Genomic DNA, 27,950 nt, shown 5'->3' on the forward strand with positions numbered 1-27,950 from the left:
GGTTAACTAAATTGTTTATAAAGCTTTGCACAGACTCCTCATGATCTTCATTTCCTTGTATAAGTTGAGAGCATTCGGTGCACAGAGTGAGCTCAACTCACCTTGAACCCGGATCTGGGAACCTGGCCAGTTCCCGTGGTCCACTTTTTAGTAAAGCAATTCAAGGACGCAGTCACATAATGAAGACGGAGTCAGCATATCTTAAACTGTAAATAAACTTCTTTTCTTAGCACAGTATAAAAGAAATGAATTCCTTTTTTTAGTACAGTATAAAGATAGTCCAGTGTTAATACAGTACAAAGAAGACAGTTTAGCGTTATGAAGAGAGAGAGAGACAACAGAAAGCTTCTAGCCTGAACTTGCGATTACCCGTGCCGGTGTTGCTGTGATTGGATTACCCGTGCTGCCGGTGTTGCTGTGATTACCCGTGCTGATTCTTATGCCGGTGTTGCTGTAATTACCCGTGCTGCCTGTGTTGCTGTTAAGTGGACAGAAGGCTTCCAGATTGACCTTGCGATTACCCGTGCTGATTCTTATGCCAGTGTTGATGTGGATGGTAATGTAAATATATATATATATATATATATATATATATATATATATATATATAGAGTAAATAAATCTCTTTTTCGTATATACTCTCGGCTGGTGTTTTTCCTCCCCACGAACCTGCCTGTTAAAACAAATCCAAGCTTGGTCTCTTTGGTATTTGTCTTGTACCAAAACAAATTGGCGTAGTCGGCAGGATTCGGGGAGAAGGGAAAGCAACATGCCTCTTTTTAAGCGAGAAATTAAAGCTGTAACTTGGGATATTCCAGGGTGGGATGATCCCACCTTCTCATCAGTAGCTCGTATGTGGGCTTGTGGAACAGGATTAAGTGAGAATTGGGATGGTCGTTTGCGATCCGCTGACCCTATGCAGGTGTGTGAAACGTTAGAGTTCATTCCAGTGGAGAAAGGAAAAGAAATGGCAGCTGTAAGTCACCGAGGTTGGATCTTGTTATCTGCATATCGAAAGCAATATATAGACAGACAGAAGGTTATGCAAGAAAAATTGCAGCTGGAAAAAGAGTTGGCAGATTTACAAAGTAAATTATCTATGTTACAATGTCAAAACCTTATTTTGGGGGATCAGGTCAAAACATATCAGGGGGTAGCTGAAAAAGCTGCAGTGCGTTGTGCTCAGCACAAATATCGTAAAAGGAAGGGAAAGGTAAATGCTCAGAAGGTTCATGCAGTCATTGCTACCGCTAAGGCTGATTGGGATCCAGACACAATGGGAACATGATGGGTGGAAAATTCGAGACAAATCATTATGGGGAGCAGAAATATGGCAAAATATATAGGTTGTTTTACAATGTACTAATGTTTCTGTTTTTCATGTAGATGCTCACGCCTCTTTGGATTCTGTTAAAAAATTACACAATAAAAAGGCTGATTTCACTAAAATTAATTCCAATACCTATGCTGAAGATCATCTAAAATGTGCCCAATGGATACACGAGCATACTGGCCATACTGGGGCAAAACCATGTACAGGTGGGCTAATCAGAAAGGAATTTATCTCCCGCTTAATATTTGTAAAACTATTACATATCAGTGTCCTGTATGTAATCAGGAAAGGTTGCAGCAAGTTCCACGCATAGTAACTGGAGAATAAGCCCGAGAAAAACAATCTGCTCAAATTTGACAAATTAATTATGTGGGTCCACTGCCCATGTCCAAAGGCTGTGCTTATATTTGCACCATTGTTAACACGTATTCTGGTGTTCTTATTGGGTGTCCTTATAAAAGAGCTACTCAATTTAATACTTTAAAAACCTTAAATTACATAATATTATACTATGGAGCTCCTTTACAAATTCAAAGTAATAATAGATCACATTTCAAAGGTAAGTTAATAACAGATTATTGCGCCCAACATAACATGAAATGGATATATCATATTCCTTATTACCCCCAAGCTGCAGGATTAATTAAAAAAAAAAAAAAATGAATGGATTGTTAAAAGAAAAAACAAATTAAGAAAATCAGGAAACCCCAACTATTATGCCTGGAAAGATTTTTTATTATCTGCCTTAATGCAATTAAATAATCGCCCTTTAACTGATGGACAAACACCATTACAACACATGGTCAGTAGCACTTCTCATTTACAGGTGAAAACTCATTGTGTTGCCCTTGCTGTAATAAAATGGTGGAAATACGACCCTGATGCCATTCAGCCCTGGAATGCTACTAAACTAGCTGCTGGTTATGACCTATTTTGCTATTCCATTATTAAAATAGAAAGTAAAATGCATCAAACCATTCCTACAGACATAGGTATCCAAATACCCCCCGGTTATTATGGACAAATTGCAGCAAGGTCTAGTCTGACATTAAAAGAAATGATGATATTGGGAGGTATTGTTGACGCAGATTACTATGGTAAAATTGAAATTTTATGTTATAATTCACAAGATGGGGGCCTTATATTACCAAAGGGACATCGGATAGCCCAGATTTTAATTATACCTGTAGTACAAAATACTACTTGAGAAAGCCAAAGAAATCCTCCACAAAATTTGCATCTTGGTTTTGGTAGCACCGAAACACCACTTAAACGAGGTGAACATGTATGGGTCCAATCATCACCTAATAAACCTTTACAGAAAGGAGAAATAATTGCATCTAAAAAAAATAATTGTGTCTATGTACTAATCCCACCTAATGATGTACCTGTCCTGATGCCCACTAACCATTTATATCATAGACCATAATTTTCATCAAAATTTGTACAGCTTTCTTTACAGATGTTCATAATCCTGATAACTGTACACCTCGCCATCGCCCTGATATCATCTCCAAGTCGTGAAGAAAACTTCTGGCTCTCGCTAGCGCGGGTGTTAAATGTTACTTCTTTCTGCCTGGAACAAGACCATCACCACCATTATATGTTGGAAAACTGTCTTCGACCAGTATGTAAACCTGCCAAAGATAGTAAAGAAATGACTTTCCTTGCACATTTCCCTGACAAGACTATATCCTATGACAATTGAGCTAATTGGGGAAAATCTTCATATACGTTGCCTGTAATCTATTTGCGGTTATATACTCCTAAAACAATTATTACCCCTAATGACACTTGTGTAAACTTTATTAATTGTACTACCCAGTGTAAACCTATACCTGGCACACTTTTGTGTAATACTACTCAAAATTACCCATCTGTTAAAGGCTATGTAACTTTACCCACTGGATGGTTTTTCACTTGTAATAGCTATACTTACAATTATATTCCAGCTAATGTCACAACCAATACTAAATGTTGCCTATCACGCATTTCTGTATTTCTCCCTACTCAGGATAGCATTGTACAGCTTAAACATAATAGTAGTAGAACCCGCCGATCCATACCTGTAGATCAGAAAACTTGTAATAATCAGATAACCTTCCTATCGGAAGCAGAAGGAGCAGCAATGATTGCTAGCGTAATTAGTACACTTTTCTTTGGGCCTATAAATCAAAGGCAGTTACAACACCTAGGATGTAATATGGCAAAGGCTTTAAATCAAACCTCTCAAGCACTAGCTCTATTAAATAATGAACAGCACAACTTACGACAAGCTATTTTAGACAATAGGGCCGCCATTGATTACTTATTATTATTCCATCACCAAGGATGTAAGAAAATCAAAGGAATGTGTTGTTTTAACTTAACTGATAATAGTCAAGAAATACAGGATAAAATTGACAAGCTCAAACAATTAATGCAAAAAATCAAACAAAATAAAGAGGAATGAAATTCGTTTAACTGGATCACTTCTTGGTTACCTACTGCTTGGTTAAAACAAATATTTCTTGTAAGTCTCCTACTCTTGACATGTTGTATTTTAATATGTTGCTTGCCTTCTTGTTACTCTGCGATCACTACTCAATATATATCGTCCAACCCATACTACACATAAAATGTAAATAAAGATCATATGTCCTCTGTGAAAGCCTTAGGGCCGAATGTAAGGGTTAACTAAATTGTTTATAAAGCTTTGCACAGACTCCTCATGATCTTCATTTCCTTGTATAAGTTGAGAGCATTCGGTGCACAGAGTGAGCTCAACTCACCTTGAACCCGGATCTGGGAACCTGGCCAGTTCCCGTGGTCCACTTTTTAGTAAAGCAATTCAAGGACGCAGTCACATAATGAAGACGGAGTCAGCATATCTTAAACTGTAAATAAACTTCTTTTCTTAGCACAGTATAAAAGAAATGAATTCCTTTTTTTAGTACAGTATAAAGATAGTCCAGTGTTAATACAGTACAAAGAAGACAGTTTAGCGTTATGAAGAGAGAGAGAGACAACAGAAAGCTTCTAGCCTGAACTTGCGATTACCCGTGCCGGTGTTGCTGTGATTGGATTACCCGTGCTGCCGGTGTTGCTGTGATTACCCGTGCTGATTCTTATGCCGGTGTTGCTGTAATTACCCGTGCTGCCGGTGTTGCTGTTAAGTGGACAGAAGGCTTCCAGATTGACCTTGCGATTACCCGTGCTGATTCTTATGCCGGTGTTGATGTGGATGGTAATGTAAATATATATTTTTATATATATATAGTAAAGAAATCTCTTTTTCGTATATACTCTCGGCTGGTGTTTTTCCTCCCCACGAACCTGCCTGTTAAAACAAATCCAAGCTTGGTCTCTTTGGTATTTGTCTTGTACCAAAACAAATTGGCGTAGTCGGCAGGATTCGGGGAGAAGGGAAAGCAACATGCCTCTTTTTAAGCGAGAAATTAAAGCTGTAACTTGGGATATTCCAGGGTGGGATGATCCCACCTTCTCATCAGTAGCTCGTATGTGGGCTTGTGGAACAGGATTAAGTGAGAATTGGGATGGTCGTTTGCGATCCGCTGACCCTATGCAGGTGTGTGAAACGTTAGAGTTCGTTCCAGTGGAGAAAGGAAAAGAAATGGCAGCTGTAAGTCACCGAGGTTGGATCTTGTTATCTGCATATCGAAAGCAATATATAGACAGACAGAAGGTTATGCAAGAAAAATTGCAGCTGGAAAAAGAGTTGGCAGATTTACAAAGTAAATTATCTATGTTACAATGTCAAAACCTTATTTTGGGGGATCAGGTCAAAACATATCAGGGGGTAGCTGAAAAAGCTGCAGTGCGTTGTGCTCAGCACAAATATCGTAAAAGGAAGGGAAAGGTAAATGCTCAGAAGGTTCATGCAGTCATTGCTACCGCTAAGGCTGATTGGGATCCAGACACAATGGGAACATGATGGGTGGAAAATTCGAGACAAATCATTATGGGGAGCAGAAATATGGCAAAATATATAGGTTGTTTTACAATGTACTAATGTTTCTGTTTTTCATGTAGATGCTCACGCCTCTTTGGATTCTGTTAAAAAATTACACAATAAAAAGGCTGATTTCACTAAAATTAATTCCAATACCTACGCTGAAGATCATCTAAAATGTGCCCAATGGATACACGAGCATACTGGCCATACTGGGGCAAAACCATGTACAGGTGGGCTAATCAGAAAGGAATTTATCTCCCGCTTAATATTTGTAAAACTATTACATATCAGTGTCCTGTATGTAATCAGGAAAGGTTGCAGCAAGTTCCACGCATAGTAACTGGAGAATAAGCCCGAGAAAAACAATCTGCTCAAATTTGACAAATTAATTATGTGGGTCCACTGCCCATGTCCAAAGGCTGTGCTTATATTTGCACCATTGTTAACACGTATTCTGGTGTTCTTATTGGGTGTCCTTATAAAAGAGCTACTCAATTTAATACTTTAAAAACCTTAAATTACATAATATTATACTATGGAGCTCCTTTACAAATTCAAAGTAATAATAGATCACATTTCAAAGGTAAGTTAATAACAGATTATTGCGCCCAACATAACATGAAATGGATATATCATATTCCTTATTACCCCCAAGCTGCAGGATTAATTAAAAAAAAAAAAAATGAATGGATTGTTAAAAGAAAAAACAAATTAAGAAAATCAGGAAACCCCAACTATTATGCCTGGAAAGATTTTTTATTATCTGCCTTAATGCAATTAAATAATCGCCCTTTAACTGATGGACAAACACCATTACAACACATGGTCAGTAGCACTTCTCATTTACAGGTGAAAACTCATTGTGTTGCCCTTGCTGTAATAAAATGGTGGAAATACCACCCTGATGCCATTCAGCCCTGGAATGCTACTAAACTAGCTGCTGGTTATGACCTATTTTGCTATTCCATTATTAAAATAGAAAGTAAAATGCATCAAACCATTCCTACAGACATAGGTATCCAAATACCCCCCGGTTATTATGGACAAATTGCAGCAAGGTCTAGTCTGACATTAAAAGAAATGATGATATTGGGAGGTATTGTTGACGCAGATTAGTATGGTAAAATTGAAATTTTATGCTATAATTCACAAGATGAGGGCCTTATATTACCAAAGGGACAGCGGATAGCCCAGATTTTAATTATACCTGTAGTACAAAATACTACTTGAGAAAGCCAAAGAAATCCTCCACAAAATTTGCATCTTGGTTTTGGTAGCACCGAAACACCACTTAAACGAGGTGAACATGTATGGGTCCAATCATCACCTAATAAACCTTTACAGAAAGGAGAAATAATTGCATCTAAAAAAAATAATTGTGTCTATGTACTAATCCCACCTAATGATGTACCTGTCCTGATGCCCACTAACCATTTATATCATAGACCATAATTTTCATCAAAATTTGTACAGCTTTCTTTACAGATGTTCATAATCCTGATAACTGTACACCTCGCCATCGCCCTGATATCATCTCCAAGTCGTGAAGAAAACTTCTGGCTCTCGCTAGCGCGGGTGTTAAATGTTACTTCTTTCTGCCTGGAACAAGACCATCACCACCATTATATGTTGGAAAACTGTCTTCGACCAGTATGTAAACCTGCCAAAGATAGTAAAGAAATGACTTTCCTTGCACATTTCCCTGACAAGACTATATCCTATGACAATTGAGCTAATTGGGGAAAATCTTCATATACGTTGCCTGTAATCTATTTGCGGTTATATACTCCTAAAACAATTATTACCCCTAATGACACTTGTGTAAACTTTATTAATTTTACTACCCAGTGTAAACCTATACCTGGCACACTTTTGTGTAATACTACTCAAAATTACCCATCTGTTAAAGGCTATGTAACTTTACCCACTGGATGGTTTTTCACTTGTAATAGCTATACTTACAATTATATTCCAGTTAATGTCACAACCAATACTAAATGTTGCCTATCACGCATTTCTGTATTTCTCCCTACTCAGGATAGCATTGTACAGCTTAAACATAATAGTAGTAGAACCCGCCGATCCATACCTGTAGATCAGAAAACTTGTAATAATCAGATAACCTTCCTATCGGAAGCAGAAGGAGCAGCAATGATTGCTAGCGTAATTAGTACACTTTTCTTTGGGCCTATAAATCAAAGGCAGTTACAACACCTAGGATGTAATATGGCAAAGGCTTTAAATCAAACCTCTCAAGCACTAGCTCTATTAAATAATGAACAGCACAACTTACGACAAGCTATTTTAGACAATAGGGCCGCCATTGATTACTTATTATTATTCCATCACCAAGGATGTAAGAAAATCAAAGGAATGTGTTGTTTTAACTTAACTGATAATAGTCAAGAAATACAGGATAAAATTGACAAGCTCAAACAATTAATGCAAAAAATCAAACAAAATAAAGAGGAATGAAATTCGTTTAACTGGATCACTTCTTGGTTACCTACTGCTTGGTTAAAACAAATATTTCTTGTAAGTCTCCTACTCTTGACATGTTGTATTTTAATATGTTGCTTGCCTTCTTGTTACTCTGCGATCACTACTCAATATATATCGTCCAACCCATACTACACATAAAATGTAAATAAAGATCATATGTCCTCTGTGAAAGCCTTAGGGCCGAATGTAAGGGTTAACTAAATTGTTTATAAAGCTTTGCACAGACTCCTCATGATCTTCATTTCCTTGTATAAGTTGAGAGCATTCGGTGCACAGAGTGAGCTCAACTCACCTTGAACCCGGATCTGGGAACCTGGCCAGTTCCCGTGGTCCACTTTTTAGTAAAGCAATTCAAGGACGCAGTCACATAATGAAGACGGAGTCAGCATATCTTAAACTGTAAATAAACTTCTTTTCTTAGCACAGTATAAAAGAAATGAATTCCTTTTTTTAGTACAGTATAAAGATAGTCCAGTGTTAATACAGTACAAAGAAGACAGTTTAGCGTTATGAAGAGAGAGAGAGACAACAGAAAGCTTCTAGCCTGAACTTGCGATTACCCGTGCCGGTGTTGCTGTGATTGGATTACCCGTGCTGCCGGTGTTGCTGTGATTACCCGTGCTGATTCTTATGCCGGTGTTGTTTTAATTACCCGTGCTGCCGGTGTTGCTGTGATTACCCGTGCTGATTCTTATGCCGGTGTTGCTGTAATTACCCGTGCTGCCGGTGTTGCTGTTAAGTGGACAGAAGGCTTCCAGATTGACCTTGCGATTACCCGTGCTGATTCTTATGCCGGTGTTGATGTGGATGGTAATGTAAATATATATTTATATATATATATAGTAAATAAATCTCTTTTTCGTATATACTCTCGGCTGGTGTTTTTCCTCCCCACGAACCTGCCTGTTAAAACAAATCCAAGCTTGGTCTCTTTGGTATTTGTCTTGTACCAAAACAAATTGGCGTAGTCGGCAGGATTCGGGGAGAAGGGAAAGCAACATGCCTCTTTTTAAGCGAGAAATTAAAGCTGTAACTTGGGATATTCCAGGGTGGGATGATCCCACCTTCTCATCAGTAGCTCGTATGTGGGCTTGTGGAACAGGATTAAGTGAGAATTGGGATGGTCGTTTGCGATCCGCTGACCCTATGCAGGTGTGTGAAACGTTAGAGTTCGTTCCAGTGGAGAAAGGAAAAGAAATGGCAGCTGTAAGTCACCGAGGTTGGATCTTGTTATCTGCATATCGAAAGCAATATATAGACAGACAGAAGGTTATGCAAGAGAAATTGCAGCTGGAAAAAGAGTTGGCAGATTTACAAAGTAAATTATCTATGTTACAATGTCAAAACCTTATTTTGGGGGATCAGGTCAAAACATATCAGGGGGTAGCTGAAAAAGCTGCAGTGCGTTGTGCTCAGCACAAATATCGTAAAAGGAAGGGAAAGGTAAATGCTCAGAAGGTTCATGCAGTCATTGCTACCGCTAAGGCTGATTGGGATCCAGACACAATGGGAACATGATGGGTGGAAAATTCGAGACAAATCATTATGGGGAGCAGAAATATGGCAAAATATATAGGTTGTTTTACAGTGTACTAATGTTTCTGTTTTTCATGTAGATGCTCACGCCTCTTTGGATTCTGTTAAAAAATTACACAATAAAAAGGCTGATTTCACTAAAATTAATTCCAATACCTACGCTGAAGATCATCTAAAATGTGCCCAATGGATACACGAGCATACTGGCCATACTGGGGCAAAACCATGTACAGGTGGGCTAATCAGAAAGGAATTTATCTCCCGCTTAATATTTGTAAAACTATTACATATCAGTGTCCTGTATGTAATCAGGAAAGGTTGCAGCAAGTTCCACACACAGTAACTGGAGAATAAGCCCGAGAAAATCAATCTGCTCAAATTTGAGAAATTAATTATGTGGGTCCACTGCCCATGTCCAAAGGCTGTGCTTATATTTGCACCATTGTTAACATGTATTCTGGTGTTCTTATTGGGTGTCCTTATAAAAGAGCTACTCAATTTAATACTTTAAAAACCTTAAATTACATAATATTATACTATGGCGCTCCTTTACAAATTCAAAGTAATAATAGATCACATTTCAAAGGTAAGTTAATAACAGATTATTGCGCCCAACATAACATGAAATGGATATATCATATTCCTTATTACCCCCAAGCTGCAGGATTAATTAAAAAAAAAAAAATGAATGGATTGTTAAAAGAAAAAACAAATTAAGAAAATCAGGAAACCCCAACTATTATGCCTGGAAAGATTTTTTATTATCTGCCTTAATGCAATTAAATAATCGCCCTTTAACTGATGGACAAACACCATTACAACACATGGTCAGTAGCACTTCTCATTTACAGGTGAAAACTCATTGTGTTGCCCTTGCTGTAATAAAATGGTGGAAATACCACCCTGATGCCATTCAGCCCTGGAATGCTACTAAACTAGCTGCTGGTTATGACCTATTTTGCTATTCCATTATTAAAATAGAAAGTAAAATGCATCAAACCATTCCTACAGACATAGGTATCCAAATACCCCCCGGTTATTATGGACAAATTGCAGCAAGGTCTAGTCTGACATTAAAAGAAATGATGATATTGGGAGGTATTATTGACGCAGATTAGTATGGTAAAATTGAAATTTTATGTTATAATTCACAGGATGAGGGCCTTATATTACCAAAGGGACATCGGATAGCCCAGATTTTAATTATACCTGTAGTACAAAATGCTACTTGAGAAAGCCAAAGAAATCCTCCACAAAATTTGCATCTTGGTTTTGGTAGCACCGAAACACCGCTTAAACGAGGTGAACATGTATGGGTCCAATCATCACCTAATAAACCTTTACAGAAAGGAGAAATAATTGCATCTAAAAAAAATAATTGTGTCTATGTACTAATCCCACCTAATGATGTACCTGTCCTGTTACCCACTAACCATTTATATCATAGACCATAATTTTCATCAAAATTTGTACAGCTTTCTTTACAGATGTTCATAATCCTGATAACTGTACACCTCGCCATCGCCCTGATATCATCTCCAAGTCGTGAAGAAAACTTCTGGCTCTCGCTAGCGCGGGTGTTAAATGTTACTTCTTTCTGCCTGGAACAAGACCATCACCACCATTATATGTTGGAAAACTGTCTTCGACCAGTATGTAAACCTGCCAAAGATAGTAAAGAAATGACTTTCCTTGCACATTTCCCTGACAAGACTATATCCTATGACAATTGAGCTAATTGGGGAAAATCTTCATATACGTTGCCTGTAAACTATTTGCGGTTATATACTCCTAAAACAATTATTACCCCTAATGACACTTGTGTAAACTTTATTAATTGTACTACCCAGTGTAAGTCTATACCTGGCACACTTTTGTGTAATACTACTCAAAATTACCCATCTGTTAAAGGCTATGTAACTTTACCCACTGGATGGTTTTTCACTTGTAATAGCTATACTTACAATTATATTCCAGCTAATGTCACAACCAATACTAAATGTTGCCTATCACGCATTTCTGTATTTCTCCCTACTCAGGATAGCATTGTACAGCTTAAACATAATAGTAGTAGAACCCGCCGATCCATACCTGTAGATCAGAAAACTTGTAATAATCAGATAACCTTCCTATCGGAAGCAGAAGGAGCAGCAATGATTGCTAGCGTAATTAATACACTTTTCTTTGGGCCTATAAATCAAAGGCAGTTACAACACCTAGGATGTAATATGGCAAAGGCTTTAAATCAAACCTCTCAAGCACTAGCTCTATTAAATAATGAACAGCACAACTTACGACAAGCTATTTTAGACAATAGGGCCGCCATTGATTACTTATTATTATTCCATCACCAAGGATGTAAGAAAATCAAAGGAATGTGTTGTTTTAACTTAACTGATAATAGTCAAGAAATACAGGATAAAATTGACAAGCTCAAACAATTAATGCAAAAAATCAAACAAAATAAAGAGGAATGAAATTCGTTTAACTGGATCACTTCTTGGTTACCTACTGCTTGGTTAAAACAAATATTTCTTGTAAGTCTCCTACTCTTGACATGTTGTATTTTAATATGTTGCTTGCCTTCTTGTTACTCTGCGATCACTACTCAATATATATCGTCCAACCCATACTACACATAAAATGTAAATAAAGATCATATGTCCTCTGTGAAAGCCTTAGGGCCGAATGTAAGGGTTAACTAAATTGTTTATAAAGCTTTGCACAGACTCCTCATGATCTTCATTTCCTTGTATAAGTTGAGAGCATTCGGTGCACAGAGTGAGCTCAACTCACCTTGAACCCGGATCTGGGAACCTGGCCAGTTCCCGTGGTCCACTTTTTAGTAAAGCAATTCAAGGACGCAATCACATAATGAAGACGGAGTCAGCATATCTTAAACTGTAAATAAACTTCTTTTCTTAGCATAGTATAAAAGAAATGAATTCCTTTTTTTAGTACAGTATAAAGAGAGTCCAGTGTTAATACAGTACAAAGAAGACAGTTTAGCGTTATGAAGAGAGAGAGAGACAACAGAAAGCTTCTAGCCTGAACTTGCGATTACCCGTGCCGGTGTTGCTGTGATTGGATTACCCGTGCTGCCGGTGTTGCTGTGATTACCCGTGCTGATTCTTATGCCGGTGTTGTTTTAATTACCCGTGCTGCCGGTGTTGCTGTGATTACCCGTGCTGATTCTTATGCCGGTGTTGCTGTAATTACCCGTGCTGCCGGTGTTGCTGTTAAGTGGACAGAAGGCTTCCAGATTGACCTTGCGATTACCCGTGCTGATTCTTATGCCGGTGTTGATGTGGATGGTAATGTAAATATATATTTTTATATATATATAGTAAAGAAATCTCTTTTTCGTATATACTCTCGGCTGGTGTTTTTCCTCCCCACGAACCTGCCTGTTAAAACAAATCCAAGCTTGGTCTCTTTGGTATTTGTCTTGTACCAAAACAAATTGGCGTAGTCGGCAGGATTCGGGGAGAAGGGAAAGCAACGTGCCTCTTTTTAAGCGAGAAATTAAAGCTGTAACTTGGGATATTTCAGGGTGGGATGATCCCACCTTCTCATCAGTAGCTCGTATGTGGGCTTGTGGAACAGGATTAAGTGAGAATTGGGATGGTCGTTTGCGATCCGCTGACCCTATGCAGGTGTGTGAAACGTTAGAGTTCGTTCCAGTGGAGAAAGGAAAAGAAATGGCAGCTGTAAGTCACCGAGGTTGGATCTTGTTATCTGCATATCGAAAGCAATATATAGACAGACAGAAGGTTATGCAAGAGAAATTGCAGCTGGAAAAAGAGATGGCAGATTTACAAAGTAAATTATCTATGTTACAATGTCAAAACCTTATTTTGGGGGATCAGGTCAAAACATATCAGGGGGTAGCTGAAAAAGCTGCAGTGCGTTGTGCTCAGCACAAATATCGTAAAAGGAAGGGAAAGGTAAATGCTCAGAAGGTTCATGCAGTCATTGCTACCGCTAAGGCTGATTGGGATCCAGACACAATGGGAACATGATGGGTGGAAAATTCGAGACAAATCATTATGGGGAGCAGAAATATGGCAAAATATATAGGTTGTTTTACAATGTACTAATGTTTCTGTTTTTCATGTAGATGCTCACGCCTCTTTGGATTCTGTTAAAAAATTACACAATAAAAAGGCTGATTTCACTAAAATTAATTCCAATACCTACGCTGAAGATCATCTAAAATGTGCCCAATGGATACACGAGCATACTGGCCATACTGGGGCAAAACCATGTACAGGTGGGCTAATCAGAAAGGAATTTATCTCCCGCTTAATATTTGTAAAACTATTACATATCAGTGTCCTGTATGTAATCAGGAAAGGTTGCAGCAAGTTCCACGCATAGTAACTGGAGAATAAGCCCGAGAAAAACAATCTGCTCAAATTTGACAAATTAATTATGTGGGTCCACTGCCCATGTCCAAAGGCTGTGCTTATATTTGCACCATTGTTAACACGTATTCTGGTGTTCTTATTGGGTGTCCTTATAAAAGAGCTACTCAATTTAATACTTTAAAAACCTTAAATTACATAATATTATACTATGGAGCTCCTTTACAAATTCAAAGTAATAATAGATCACATTTCAAAGGTAAGTTAATAACAGATTATTGCGCCCAACATAACATGAAATGGATATATCATATTCCTTATTACCCCCAAGCTGCAGGATTAATTAAAAAAAAAAAAAATGAATGGATTGTTAAAAGAAAAAACAAATTAAGAAAATCAGGAAACCCCAACTATTATGCCTGGAAAGATTTTTTATTATCTGCCTTAATGCAATTAAATAATCGCCCTTTAACTGATGGACAAACACCATTACAACACATGGTCAGTAGCACTTCTCATTTACAGGTGAAAACTCATTGTGTTGCCCTTGCTGTAATAAAATGGTGGAAATACCACCCTGATGCCATTCAGCCCTGGAATGCTACTAAACTAGCTGCTGGTTATGACCTATTTTGCTATTCCATTATTAAAATAGAAAGTAAAATGCATCAAACCATTCCTACAGACATAGGTATCCAAATACCCCCCGGTTATTATGGACAAATTGCAGCAAGGTCTAGTCTGACATTAAAAGAAATGATGATATTGGGAGGTATTGTTGACGCAGATTACTATGGTAAAATTGAAATTTTATGTTATAATTCACAGGATGAGGGCCTTATATTACCAAAGGGACATCGGATAGCCCAGATTTTAATTATACCTGTAGTACAAAATACTACTTGAGAAAGCCAAAGAAATCCTCCACAAAATTTGCATCTTGGTTTTGGTAGCACCGAAACACCACTTAAACGAGGTGAACATGTATGGGTCCAATCATCACCTAATAAACCTTTACAGAAAGGAGAAATAATTGCATCTAAAAAAAATAATTGTGTCTATGTACTAATCCCACCTAATGATGTACCTGTCCTGATGCCCACTAACCATTTATATCATAGACCATAATTTTCATCAAAATTTGTACAGCTTTCTTTACAGATGTTCATAATCCTGATAACTGTACACCTCGCCATCGCCCTGATATCATCTCCAAGTCGTGAAGAAAACTTCTGGCTCTCGCTAGCGCGGGTGTTAAATGTTACTTCTTTCTGCCTGGAACAAGACCATCACCACCATTATATGTTGGAAAACTGTCTTCGACCAGTATGTAAACCTGCCAAAGATAGTAAAGAAATGACTTTCCTTGCACATTTCCCTGACAAGACTATATCCTATGACAATTGAGCTAATTGGGGAAAATCTTCATATACGTTGCCTGTAAACTATTTGCGGTTATATACTCCTAAAACAATTATTACCCCTAATGACACTTGTGTAAACTTTATTAATTTTACTACCCAGTGTAAACCTATACCTGGCACACTTTTGTGTAATACTACTCAAAATTACCCATCTGTTAAAGGCTATGTAACTTTACCCACTGGATGGTTTTTCACTTGTAATAGCTATACTTACAATTATATTCCAGCTAATGTCACAACCAATACTAAATGTTGCCTATCACGCATTTCTGTATTTCTCCCTACTCAGGATAGCATTGTACAGCTTAAACATAATAGTAGTAGAACCCGCCGATCCATACCTGTAGATCAGAAAACTTGTAATAATCAGATAACCTTCCTATCGGAAGCAGAAGGAGCAGCAATGATTGCTAGCGTAATTAGTACACTTTTCTTTGGGCCTATAAATCAAAGGCAGTTACAACACCTAGGATGTAATATGGCAAAGGCTTTAAATCAAACCTCTCAAGCACTAGCTCTATTAAATAATGAACAGCACAACTTACGACAAGCTATTTTAGACAATAGGGCCGCCATTGATTACTTATTATTATTCCATCACCAAGGATGTAAGAAAATCAAAGGAATGTGTTGTTTTAACTTAACTGATAATAGTCAAGAAATACAGGATAAAATTGACAAGCTCAAACAATTAATGCAAAAAATCAAACAAAATAAAGAGGAATGAAATTCGTTTAACTGGATCACTTCTTGGTTACCTACTGCTTGGTTAAAACAAATATTTCTTGTAAGTCTCCTACTCTTGACATGTTGTATTTTAATATGTTGCTTGCCTTCTTGTTACTCTGCGATCACTACTCAATATATATCGTCCAACCCATACTACACATAAAATGTAAATAAAGATCATATGTCCTCTGTGAAAGCCTTAGGGCCGAATGTAAGGGTTAACTAAATTGTTTATAAAGCTTTGCACAGACTCCTCATGATCTTCATTTCCTTGTATAAGTTGAGAGCATTCGGTGCACAGAGTGAGCTCAACTCACCTTGAACCCGGATCTGGGAACCTGGCCAGTTCCCGTGGTCCACTTTTTAGTAAAGCAATTCAAGGACGCAGTCACATAATGAAGACGGAGTCAGCATATCTTAAACTGTAAATAAACTTCTTTTCTTAGCACAGTATAAAAGAAATGAATTCCTTTTTTTAGTACAGTATAAAGATAGTCCAGTGTTAATACAGTACAAAGAAGACAGTTTAGCGTTATGAAGAGAGAGAGAGACAACAGAAAGCTTCTAGCCTGAACTTGCGATTACCCGTGCCGGTGTTGCTGTGATTGGATTACCCGTGCTGCCGGTGTTGCTGTGATTACCCGTGCTGATTCTTATGCCGGTGTTGCTGTAATTACCCGTGCTGCCGGTGTTGCTGTTAAGTGGACAGAAGGCTTCCAGATTGACCTTGCGATTACCCGTGCTGATTCTTATGCCGGTGTTGATGTGGATGGTAATGTAAATATATATTTTTATATATATATAGTAAAGAAATCTCTTTTTCGTATATACTCTCGGCTGGTGTTTTTCCTCCCCACGAACCTGCCTGTTAAAACAAATCCAAGCTTGGTCTCTTTGGTATTTGTCTTGTACCAAAACAAATTGGCGTAGTCGGCAGGATTCGGGGAGAAGGGAAAGCAACGTGCCTCTTTTTAAGCGAGAAATTAAAGCTGTAACTTGGGATATTTCAGGGTGGGATGATCCCACCTTCTCATCAGTAGCTCGTATGTGGGCTTGTGGAACAGGATTAAGTGAGAATTGGGATGGTCGTTTGCGATCCGCTGACCCTATGCAGGTGTGTGAAACGTTAGAGTTCGTTCCAGTGGAGAAAGGAAAAGAAATGGCAGCTGTAAGTCACCGAGGTTGGATCTTGTTATCTGCATATCGAAAGCAATATATAGACAGACAGAAGGTTATGCAAGAGAAATTGCAGCTGGAAAAAGAGATGGCAGATTTACAAAGTAAATTATCTATGTTACAATGTCAAAACCTTATTTTGGGGGATCAGGTCAAAACATATCAGGGGGTAGCTGAAAAAGCTGCAGTGCGTTGTGCTCAGCACAAATATCGTAAAAGGAAGGGAAAGGTAAATGCTCAGAAGGTTCATGCAGTCATTGCTACCGCTAAGGCTGATTGGGATCCAGACACAATGGGAACATGATGGGTGGAAAATTCGAGACAAATCATTATGGGGAGCAGAAATATGGCAAAATATATAGGTTGTTTTACAATGTACTAATGTTTCTGTTTTTCATGTAGATGCTCACGCCTCTTTGGATTCTGTTAAAAAATTACACAATAAAAAGGCTGATTTCACTAAAATTAATTCCAATACCTACGCTGAAGATCATCTAAAATGTGCCCAATGGATACACGAGCATACTGGCCATACTGGGGCAAAACCATGTACAGGTGGGCTAATCAGAAAGGAATTTATCTCCCGCTTAATATTTGTAAAACTATTACATATCAGTGTCCTGTATGTAATCAGGAAAGGTTGCAGCAAGTTCCACGCATAGTAACTGGAGAATAAGCCCGAGAAAAACAATCTGCTCAAATTTGACAAATTAATTATGTGGGTCCACTGCCCATGTCCAAAGGCTGTGCTTATATTTGCACCATTGTTAACACGTATTCTGGTGTTCTTATTGGGTGTCCTTATAAAAGAGCTACTCAATTTAATACTTTAAAAACCTTAAATTACATAATATTATACTATGGAGCTCCTTTACAAATTCAAAGTAATAATAGATCACATTTCAAAGGTAAGTTAATAACAGATTATTGCGCCCAACATAACATGAAATGGATATATCATATTCCTTATTACCCCCAAGCTGCAGGATTAATTAAAAAAAAAAAAAATGAATGGATTGTTAAAAGAAAAAACAAATTAAGAAAATCAGGAAACCCCAACTATTATGCCTGGAAAGATTTTTTATTATCTGCCTTAATGCAATTAAATAATCGCCCTTTAACTGATGGACAAACACCATTACAACACATGGTCAGTAGCACTTCTCATTTACAGGTGAAAACTCATTGTGTTGCCCTTGCTGTAATAAAATGGTGGAAATACCACCCTGATGCCATTCAGCCCTGGAATGCTACTAAACTAGCTGCTGGTTATGACCTATTTTGCTATTCCATTATTAAAATAGAAAGTAAAATGCATCAAACCATTCCTACAGACATAGGTATCCAAATACCCCCCGGTTATTATGGACAAATTGCAGCAAGGTCTAGTCTGACATTAAAAGAAATGATGATATTGGGAGGTATTGTTGACGCAGATTACTATGGTAAAATTGAAATTTTATGTTATAATTCACAAGATGGGGGCCTTATATTACCAAAGGGACATCGGATAGCCCAGATTTTAATTATACCTGTAGTACAAAATACTACTTGAGAAAGCCAAAGAAATCCTCCACAAAATTTGCATCTTGGTTTTGGTAGCACCGAAACACCACTTAAACGAGGTGAACATGTATGGGTCCAATCATCACCTAATAAACCTTTACAGAAAGGAGAAATAATTGCATCTAAAAAAAATAATTGTGTCTATGTACTAATCCCACCTAATGATGTACCTGTCCTGATGCCCACTAACCATTTATATCATAGACCATAATTTTCATCAAAATTTGTACAGCTTTCTTTACAGATGTTCATAATCCTGATAACTGTACACCTCGCCATCGCCCTGATATCATCTCCAAGTCGTGAAGAAAACTTCTGGCTCTCGCTAGCGCGGGTGTTAAATGTTACTTCTTTCTGCCTGGAACAAGACCATCACCACCATTATATGTTGGAAAACTGTCTTCGACCAGTATGTAAACCTGCCAAAGATAGTAAAGAAATGACTTTCCTTGCACATTTCCCTGACAAGACTATATCCTATGACAATTGAGCTAATTGGGGAAAATCTTCATATACGTTGCCTGTAATCTATTTGCGGTTATATACTCCTAAAACAATTATTACCCCTAATGACACTTGTGTAAACTTTATTAATTGTACTACCCAGTGTAAACCTATACCTGGCACACTTTTGTGTAATACTACTCAAAATTACCCATCTGTTAAAGGCTATGTAACTTTACCCACTGGATGGTTTTTCACTTGTAATAGCTATACTTACAATTATATTCCAGCTAATGTCACAACCAATACTAAATGTTGCCTATCACGCATTTCTGTATTTCTCCCTACTCAGGATAGCATTGTACAGCTTAAACATAATAGTAGTAGAACCCGCCGATCCATACCTGTAGATCAGAAAACTTGTAATAATCAGATAACCTTCCTATCGGAAGCAGAAGGAGCAGCAATGATTGCTAGCGTAATTAGTACACTTTTCTTTGGGCCTATAAATCAAAGGCAGTTACAACACCTAGGATGTAATATGGCAAAGGCTTTAAATCAAACCTCTCAAGCACTAGCTCTATTAAATAATGAACAGCACAACTTACGACAAGCTATTTTAGACAATAGGGCCGCCATTGATTACTTATTATTATTCCATCACCAAGGATGTAAGAAAATCAAAGGAATGTGTTGTTTTAACTTAACTGATAATAGTCAAGAAATACAGGATAAAATTGACAAGCTCAAACAATTAATGCAAAAAATCAAACAAAATAAAGAGGAATGAAATTCGTTTAACTGGATCACTTCTTGGTTACCTACTGCTTGGTTAAAACAAATATTTCTTGTAAGTCTCCTACTCTTGACATGTTGTATTTTAATATGTTGCTTGCCTTCTTGTTACTCTGCGATCACTACTCAATATATATCGTCCAACCCATACTACACATAAAATGTAAATAAAGATCATATGTCCTCTGTGAAAGCCTTAGGGCCGAATGTAAGGGTTAACTAAATTGTTTATAAAGCTTTGCACAGACTCCTCATGATCTTCATTTCCTTGTATAAGTTGAGAGCATTCGGTGCACAGAGTGAGCTCAACTCACCTTGAACCCGGATCTGGGAACCTGGCCAGTTCCCGTGGTCCACTTTTTAGTAAAGCAATTCAAGGACGCAGTCACATAATGAAGACGGAGTCAGCATATCTTAAACTGTAAATAAACTTCTTTTCTTAGCACAGTATAAAAGAAATGAATTCCTTTTTTTAGTACAGTATAAAGATAGTCCAGTGTTAATACAGTACAAAGAAGACAGTTTAGCGTTATGAAGAGAGAGAGAGACAACAGAAAGCTTCTAGCCTGAACTTGCGATTACCCGTGCCGGTGTTGCTGTGATTGGATTACCCGTGCTGCCGGTGTTGCTGTGATTACCCGTGCTGATTCTTATGCCGGTGTTGCTGTAATTACCCGTGCTGCCGGTGTTGCTGTTAAGTGGACAGAAGGCTTCCAGATTGACCTTGCGATTACCCGTGCTGATTCTTATGCCGGTGTTGATGTGGATGGTAATGTAAATATATATTTTTATATATATATAGTAAAGAAATCTCTTTTTCATATATACTCTCGGCTGGTGTTTTTCCTCCCCACGAACCTGCCTGTTAAAACAAATCCAAGCTTGGTCTCTTTGGTATTTGTCTTGTACCAAAACAAATTGGCGTAGTCGGCAGGATTCGGGGAGAAGGGAAAGCAACATGCCTCTTTTTAAGCGAGAAATTAAAGCTGTAACTTGGGATATTCCAGGGTGGGATGATCCCACCTTCTCATCAGTAGCTCGTATGTGGGCTTGTGGAACAGGATTAAGTGAGAATTGGGATGGTCGTTTGCGATCCGCTGACCCTATGCAGGTGTGTGAAACGTTAGAGTTCGTTCCAGTGGAGAAAGGAAAAGAAATGGCAGCTGTAAGTCACCGAGGTTGGATCTTGTTATCTGCATATCGAAAGCAATATATAGACAGACAGAAGGTTATGCAAGAAAAATTGCAGCTGGAAAAAGAGTTGGCAGATTTACAAAGTAAATTATCTATGTTACAATGTCAAAACCTTATTTTGGGGGATCAGGTCAAAACATATCAGGGGGTAGCTGAAAAAGCTGCAGTGCGTTGTGCTCAGCACAAATATCGTAAAAGGAAGGGAAAGGTAAATGCTCAGAAGGTTCATGCAGTCATTGCTACCGCTAAGGCTGATTGGGATCCAGACACAATGGGAACATGATGGGTGGAAAATTCGAGACAAATCATTATGGGGAGCAGAAATATGGCAAAATATATAGGTTGTTTTACAATGTACTAATGTTTCTGTTTTTCATGTAGATGCTCACGCCTCTTTGGATTCTGTTAAAAAATTACACAATAAAAAGGCTGATTTCACTAAAATTAATTCCAATACCTACGCTGAAGATCATCTAAAATGTGCCCAATGGATACACGAGCATACTGGCCATACTGGGGCAAAACCATGTACAGGTGGGCTAATCAGAAAGGAATTTATCTCCCACTTAATATTTGTAAAACTATTACATATCAGTGTCCTGTATGTAATCAGGAAAGGTTGCAGCAAGTTCCACGCATAGTAACTGGAGAATAAGCCCGAGAAAAACAATCTGCTCAAATTTGACAAATTAATTATGTGGGTCCACTGCCCATGTCCAAAGGCTGTGCTTATATTTGCACCATTGTTAACACGTATTCTGGTGTTCTTATTGGGTGTCCTTATAAAAGAGCTACTCAATTTAATACTTTAAAAACCTTAAATTACATAATATTATACTATGGAGCTCCTTTACAAATTCAAAGTAATAATAGATCACATTTCAAAGGTAAGTTAATAACAGATTATTGCGCCCAACATAACATGAAATGGATATATCATATTCCTTATTACCCCCAAGCTGCAGGATTAATTAAAAAAAAAAAAAATGAATGGATTGTTAAAAGAAAAAACAAATTAAGAAAATCAGGAAACCCCAACTATTATGCCTGGAAAGATTTTTTATTATCTGCCTTAATGCAATTAAATAATCGCCCTTTAACTGATGGACAAACACCATTACAACACATGGTCAGTAGCACTTCTCATTTACAGGTGAAAACTCATTGTGTTGCCCTTGCTGTAATAAAATGGTGGAAATACCACCCTGATGCCATTCAGCCCTGGAATGCTACTAAACTAGCTGCTGGTTATGACCTATTTTGCTATTCCATTATTAAAATAGAAAGTAAAATGCATCAAACCATTCCTACAGACATAGGTATCCAAATACCCCCCGGTTATTATGGACAAATTGCAGCAAGGTCTAGTCTGACATTAAAAGAAATGATGATATTGGGAGGTATTGTTGACGCAGATTACTATGGTAAAATTGAAATTTTATGTTATAATTCACAAGATGGGGGCCTTATATTACCAAAGGGACATCGGATAGCCCAGATTTTAATTATACCTGTAGTACAAAATACTACTTGAGAAAGCCAAAGAAATCCTCCACAAAATTTGCATCTTGGTTTTGGTAGCACCGAAACACCACTTAAACGAGGTGAACATGTATGGGTCCAATCATCACCTAATAAACCTTTACAGAAAGGAGAAATAATTGCATCTAAAAAAAATAATTGTGTCTATGTACTAATCCCACCTAATGATGTACCTGTCCTGATGCCCACTAACCATTTATATCATAGACCATAATTTTCATCAAAATTTGTACAGCTTTCTTTACAGATGTTCATAATCCTGATAACTGTACACCTCGCCATCGCCCTGATATCATCTCCAAGTCGTGAAGAAAACTTCTGGCTCTCGCTAGCGCGGGTGTTAAATGTTACTTCTTTCTGCCTGGAACAAGACCATCACCACCATTATATGTTGGAAAACTGTCTTCGACCAGTATGTAAACCTGCCAAAGATAGTAAAGAAATGACTTTCCTTGCACATTTCCCTGACAAGACTATATCCTATGACAATTGAGCTAATTGGGGAAAATCTTCATATACGTTGCCTGTAATCTATTTGCGGTTATATACTCCTAAAACAATTATTACCCCTAATGACACTTGTGTAAACTTTATTAATTGTACTACCCAGTGTAAACCTATACCTGGCACACTTTTGTGTAATACTACTCAAAATTACCCATCTGTTAAAGGCTATGTAACTTTACCCACTGGATGGTTTTTCACTTGTAATAGCTATACTTACAATTATATTCCAGCTAATGTCACAACCAATACTAAATGTTGCCTATCACGCATTTCTGTATTTCTCCCTACTCAGGATAGCATTGTACAGCTTAAACATAATAGTAGTAGAACCCGCCGATCCATACCTGTAGATCAGAAAACTTGTAATAATCAGATAACCTTCCTATCGGAAGCAGAAGGAGCAGCAATGATTGCTAGCGTAATTAGTACACTTTTCTTTGGGCCTATAAATCAAAGGCAGTTACAACACCTAGGATGTAATATGGCAAAGGCTTTAAATCAAACCTCTCAAGCACTAGCTCTATTAAATAATGAACAGCACAACTTACGACAAGCTATTTTAGACAATAGGGCCGCCATTGATTACTTATTATTATTCCATCACCAAGGATGTAAGAAAATCAAAGGAATGTGTTGTTTTAACTTAACTGATAATAGTCAAGAAATACAGGATAAAATTGACAAGCTCAAACAATTAATGCAAAAAATCAAACAAAATAAAGAGGAATGAAATTCGTTTAACTGGATCACTTCTTGGTTACCTACTGCTTGGTTAAAACAAATATTTCTTGTAAGTCTCCTACTCTTGACATGTTGTATTTTAATATGTTGCTTGCCTTCTTGTTACTCTGCGATCACTACTCAATATATATCGTCCAACCCATACTACACATAAAATGTAAATAAAGATCATATGTCCTCTGTGAAAGCCTTAGGGCCGAATGTAAGGGTTAACTAAATTGTTTATAAAGCTTTGCACAGACTCCTCATGATCTTCATTTCCTTGTATAAGTTGAGAGCATTCGGTGCACAGAGTGAGCTCAACTCACCTTGAACCCGGATCTGGGAACCTGGCCAGTTCCCGTGGTCCACTTTTTAGTAAAGCAATTCAAGGACGCAGTCACATAATGAAGACGGAGTCAGCATATCTTAAACTGTAAATAAACTTCTTTTCTTAGCACAGTATAAAAGAAATGAATTCCTTTTTTTAGTACAGTATAAAGATAGTCCAGTGTTAATACAGTACAAAGAAGACAGTTTAGCGTTATGAAGAGAGAGAGAGACAACAGAAAGCTTCTAGCCTGAACTTGCGATTACCCGTGCCGGTGTTGCTGTGATTGGATTACCCGTGCTGCCGGTGTTGCTGTGATTACCCGTGCTGATTCTTATGCCGGTGTTGCTGTAATTACCCGTGCTGCCGGTGTTGCTGTTAAGTGGACAGAAGGCTTCCAGATTGACCTTGCGATTACCCGTGCTGATTCTTATGCCGGTGTTGATGTGGATGGTAATGTAAATATATATTTTTATATATATATAGTAAAGAAATCTCTTTTTCATATATACTCTCGGCTGGTGTTTTTCCTCCCCACGAACCTGCCTGTTAAAACAAATCCAAGCTTGGTCTCTTTGGTATTTGTCTTGTACCAAAACAAATTGGCGTAGTCGGCAGGATTCGGGGAGAAGGGAAAGCAACATGCCTCTTTTTAAGCGAGAAATTAAAGCTGTAACTTGGGATATTCCAGGGTGGGATGATCCCACCTTCTCATCAGTAGCTCGTATGTGGGCTTGTGGAACAGGATTAAGTGAGAATTGGGATGGTCGTTTGCGATCCGCTGACCCTATGCAGGTGTGTGAAACGTTAGAGTTCGTTCCAGTGGAGAAAGGAAAAGAAATGGCAGCTGTAAGTCACCGAGGTTGGATCTTGTTATCTGCATATCGAAAGCAATATATAGACAGACAGAAGGTTATGCAAGAAAAATTGCAGCTGGAAAAAGAGTTGGCAGATTTACAAAGTAAATTATCTATGTTACAATGTCAAAACCTTATTTTGGGGGATCAGGTCAAAACATATCAGGGGGTAGCTGAAAAAGCTGCAGTGCGTTGTGCTCAGCACAAATATCGTAAAAGGAAGGGAAAGGTAAATGCTCAGAAGGTTCATGCAGTCATTGCTACCGCTAAGGCTGATTGGGATCCAGACACAATGGGAACATGATGGGTGGAAAATTCGAGACAAATCATTATGGGGAGCAGAAATATGGCAAAATATATAGGTTGTTTTACAATGTACTAATGTTTCTGTTTTTCATGTAGATGCTCACGCCTCTTTGGATTCTGTTAAAAAATTACACAATAAAAAGGCTGATTTCACTAAAATTAATTCCAATACCTACGCTGAAGATCATCTAAAATGTGCCCAATGGATACACGAGCATACTGGCCATACTGGGGCAAAACCATGTACAGGTGGGCTAATCAGAAAGGAATTTATCTCCCACTTAATATTTGTAAAACTATTACATATCAGTGTCCTGTATGTAATCAGGAAAGGTTGCAGCAAGTTCCACGCATAGTAACTGGAGAATAAGCCCGAGAAAAACAATCTGCTCAAATTTGACAAATTAATTATGTGGGTCCACTGCCCATGTCCAAAGGCTGTGCTTATATTTGCACCATTGTTAACACGTATTCTGGTGTTCTTATTGGGTGTCCTTATAAAAGAGCTACTCAATTTAATACTTTAAAAACCTTAAATTACATAATATTATACTATGGAGCTCCTTTACAAATTCAAAGTAATAATAGATCACATTTCAAAGGTAAGTTAATAACAGATTATTGCGCCCAACATAACATGAAATGGATATATCATATTCCTTATTACCCCCAAGCTGCAGGATTAATTAAAAAAAAAAAAAATGAATGGATTGTTAAAAGAAAAAACAAATTAAGAAAATCAGGAAACCCCAACTATTATGCCTGGAAAGATTTTTTATTATCTGCCTTAATGCAATTAAATAATCGCCCTTTAACTGATGGACAAACACCATTACAACACATGGTCAGTAGCACTTCTCATTTACAGGTGAAAACTCATTGTGTTGCCCTTGCTGTAATAAAATGGTGGAAATACCACCCTGATGCCATTCAGCCCTGGAATGCTACTAAACTAGCTGCTGGTTATGACCTATTTTGCTATTCCATTATTAAAATAGAAAGTAAAATGCATCAAACCATTCCTACAGACATAGGTATCCAAATACCCCCCGGTTATTATGGACAAATTGCAGCAAGGTCTAGTCTGACATTAAAAGAAATGATGATATTGGGAGGTATTGTTGACGCAGATTACTATGGTAAAATTGAAATTTTATGTTATAATTCACAGGATGAGGGCCTTATATTACCAAAGGGACATCGGATAGCCCAGATTTTAATTATACCTGTAGTACAAAATGCTACTTGAGAAAGCCAAAGAAATCCTCCACAAAATTTGCATCTTGGTTTTGGTAGCACCGAAACACCGCTTAAACGAGGTGAACATGTATGGGTCCAATCATCACCTAATAAACCTTTACAGAAAGGAGAAATAATTGCATCTAAAAAAAATAATTGTGTCTATGTACTAATCCCACCTAATGATGTACCTGTCCTGTTACCCACTAACCATTTATATCATAGACCATAATTTTCATCAAAATTTGTACAGCTTTCTTTACAGATGTTCATAATCCTGATAACTGTACACCTCGCCATCGCCCTGATATCATCTCCAAGTCGTGAAGAAAACTTCTGGCTCTCGCTAGCGCGGGTGTTAAATGTTACTTCTTTCTGCCTGGAACAAGACCATCACCACCATTATATGTTGGAAAACTGTCTTCGACCAGTATGTAAACCTGCCAAAGATAGTAAAGAAATGACTTTCCTTGCACATTTCCCTGACAAGACTATATCCTACGACAATTGAGCTAATTGGGGAAAATCTTCATATACGTTGCCTGTAAACTATTTGCGGTTATATACTCCTAAAACAATTATTACCCCTAATGACACTTGTGTAAACTTTATTAATTGTACTACCCAGTGTAAGTCTATACCTGGCACACTTTTGTGTAATACTACTCAAAATTACCCATCTGTTAAAGGCTATGTAACTTTACCCACTGGATGGTTTTTCACTTGTAATAGCTATACTTACAATTATATTCCAGCTAATGTCACAACCAATACTAAATGTTGCCTATCACGCATTTCTGTATTTCTCCCTACTCAGGATAGCATTGTACAGCTTAAACATAATAGTAGTAGAACCCGCCGATCCATACCTGTAGATCAGAAAACTTGTAATAATCAGATAACCTTCCTATCGGAAGCAGAAGGAGCAGCAATGATTGCTAGCGTAATTAGTACACTTTTCTTTGGGCCTATAAATCAAAGGCAGTTACAACACCTAGGATGTAATATGGCAAAGGCTTTAAATCAAACCTCTCAAGCACTAGCTCTATTAAATAATGAACAGCACAACTTACGACAAGCTATTTTAGACAATAGGGCCGCCATTGATTACTTATTATTATTCCATCACCAAGGATGTAAGAAAATCAAAGGAATGTGTTGTTTTAACTTAACTGATAATAGTCAAGAAATACAGGATAAAATTGACAAGCTCAAACAATTAATGCAAAAAATCAAACAAAATAAAGAGGAATGAAATTCGTTTAACTGGATCACTTCTTGGTTACCTACTGCTTGGTTAAAACAAATATTTCTTGTAAGTCTCCTACTCTTGACATGTTGTATTTTAATATGTTGCTTGCCTTCTTGTTACTCTGCGATCACTACTCAATATATATCGTCCAACCCATACTACACATAAAATGTAA

The 27,950-nt window shown here is 37.6% G+C and overlaps 1 long non-coding RNA gene across 7 annotated transcripts; it reads left to right on the forward strand.

Moving 5' to 3' along the window:
- LOC135269894 (uncharacterized) lies at nt 1-27,794 on the forward strand. 7 transcript variants are annotated; one of them, XR_010338140.1, is made up of 12 exons: nt 1-4,559; nt 5,366-8,600; nt 9,407-9,559; nt 10,802-12,640; nt 13,447-13,599; nt 14,843-16,618; nt 17,425-17,577; nt 18,821-20,596; nt 21,403-21,555; nt 22,799-24,574; nt 25,381-25,533; nt 26,777-27,794. It is a non-coding gene; the product is annotated as an uncharacterized LOC135269894 (long non-coding RNA). The 7 variants fall into 7 exon arrangements; XR_010338139.1 differs by having other exon boundaries at nt 5,366-5,518; nt 6,762-8,600; nt 13,447-16,618; XR_010338141.1 differs by having other exon boundaries at nt 1-1,539; nt 2,784-4,559; nt 13,447-16,618.
- Nucleotides 27,795-27,950: the final 156 nt, after the last annotated feature.

The sequence above is a fragment of the Aotus nancymaae genome, unplaced genomic scaffold (assembly GCF_030222135.1).
Source record: "Aotus nancymaae isolate 86718 unplaced genomic scaffold, 86718_ANA_hifiasm-v0.15.2.pri h1tg000058l, whole genome shotgun sequence".
Lineage (NCBI taxonomy): Eukaryota > Metazoa > Chordata > Mammalia > Primates > Aotidae > Aotus > Aotus nancymaae.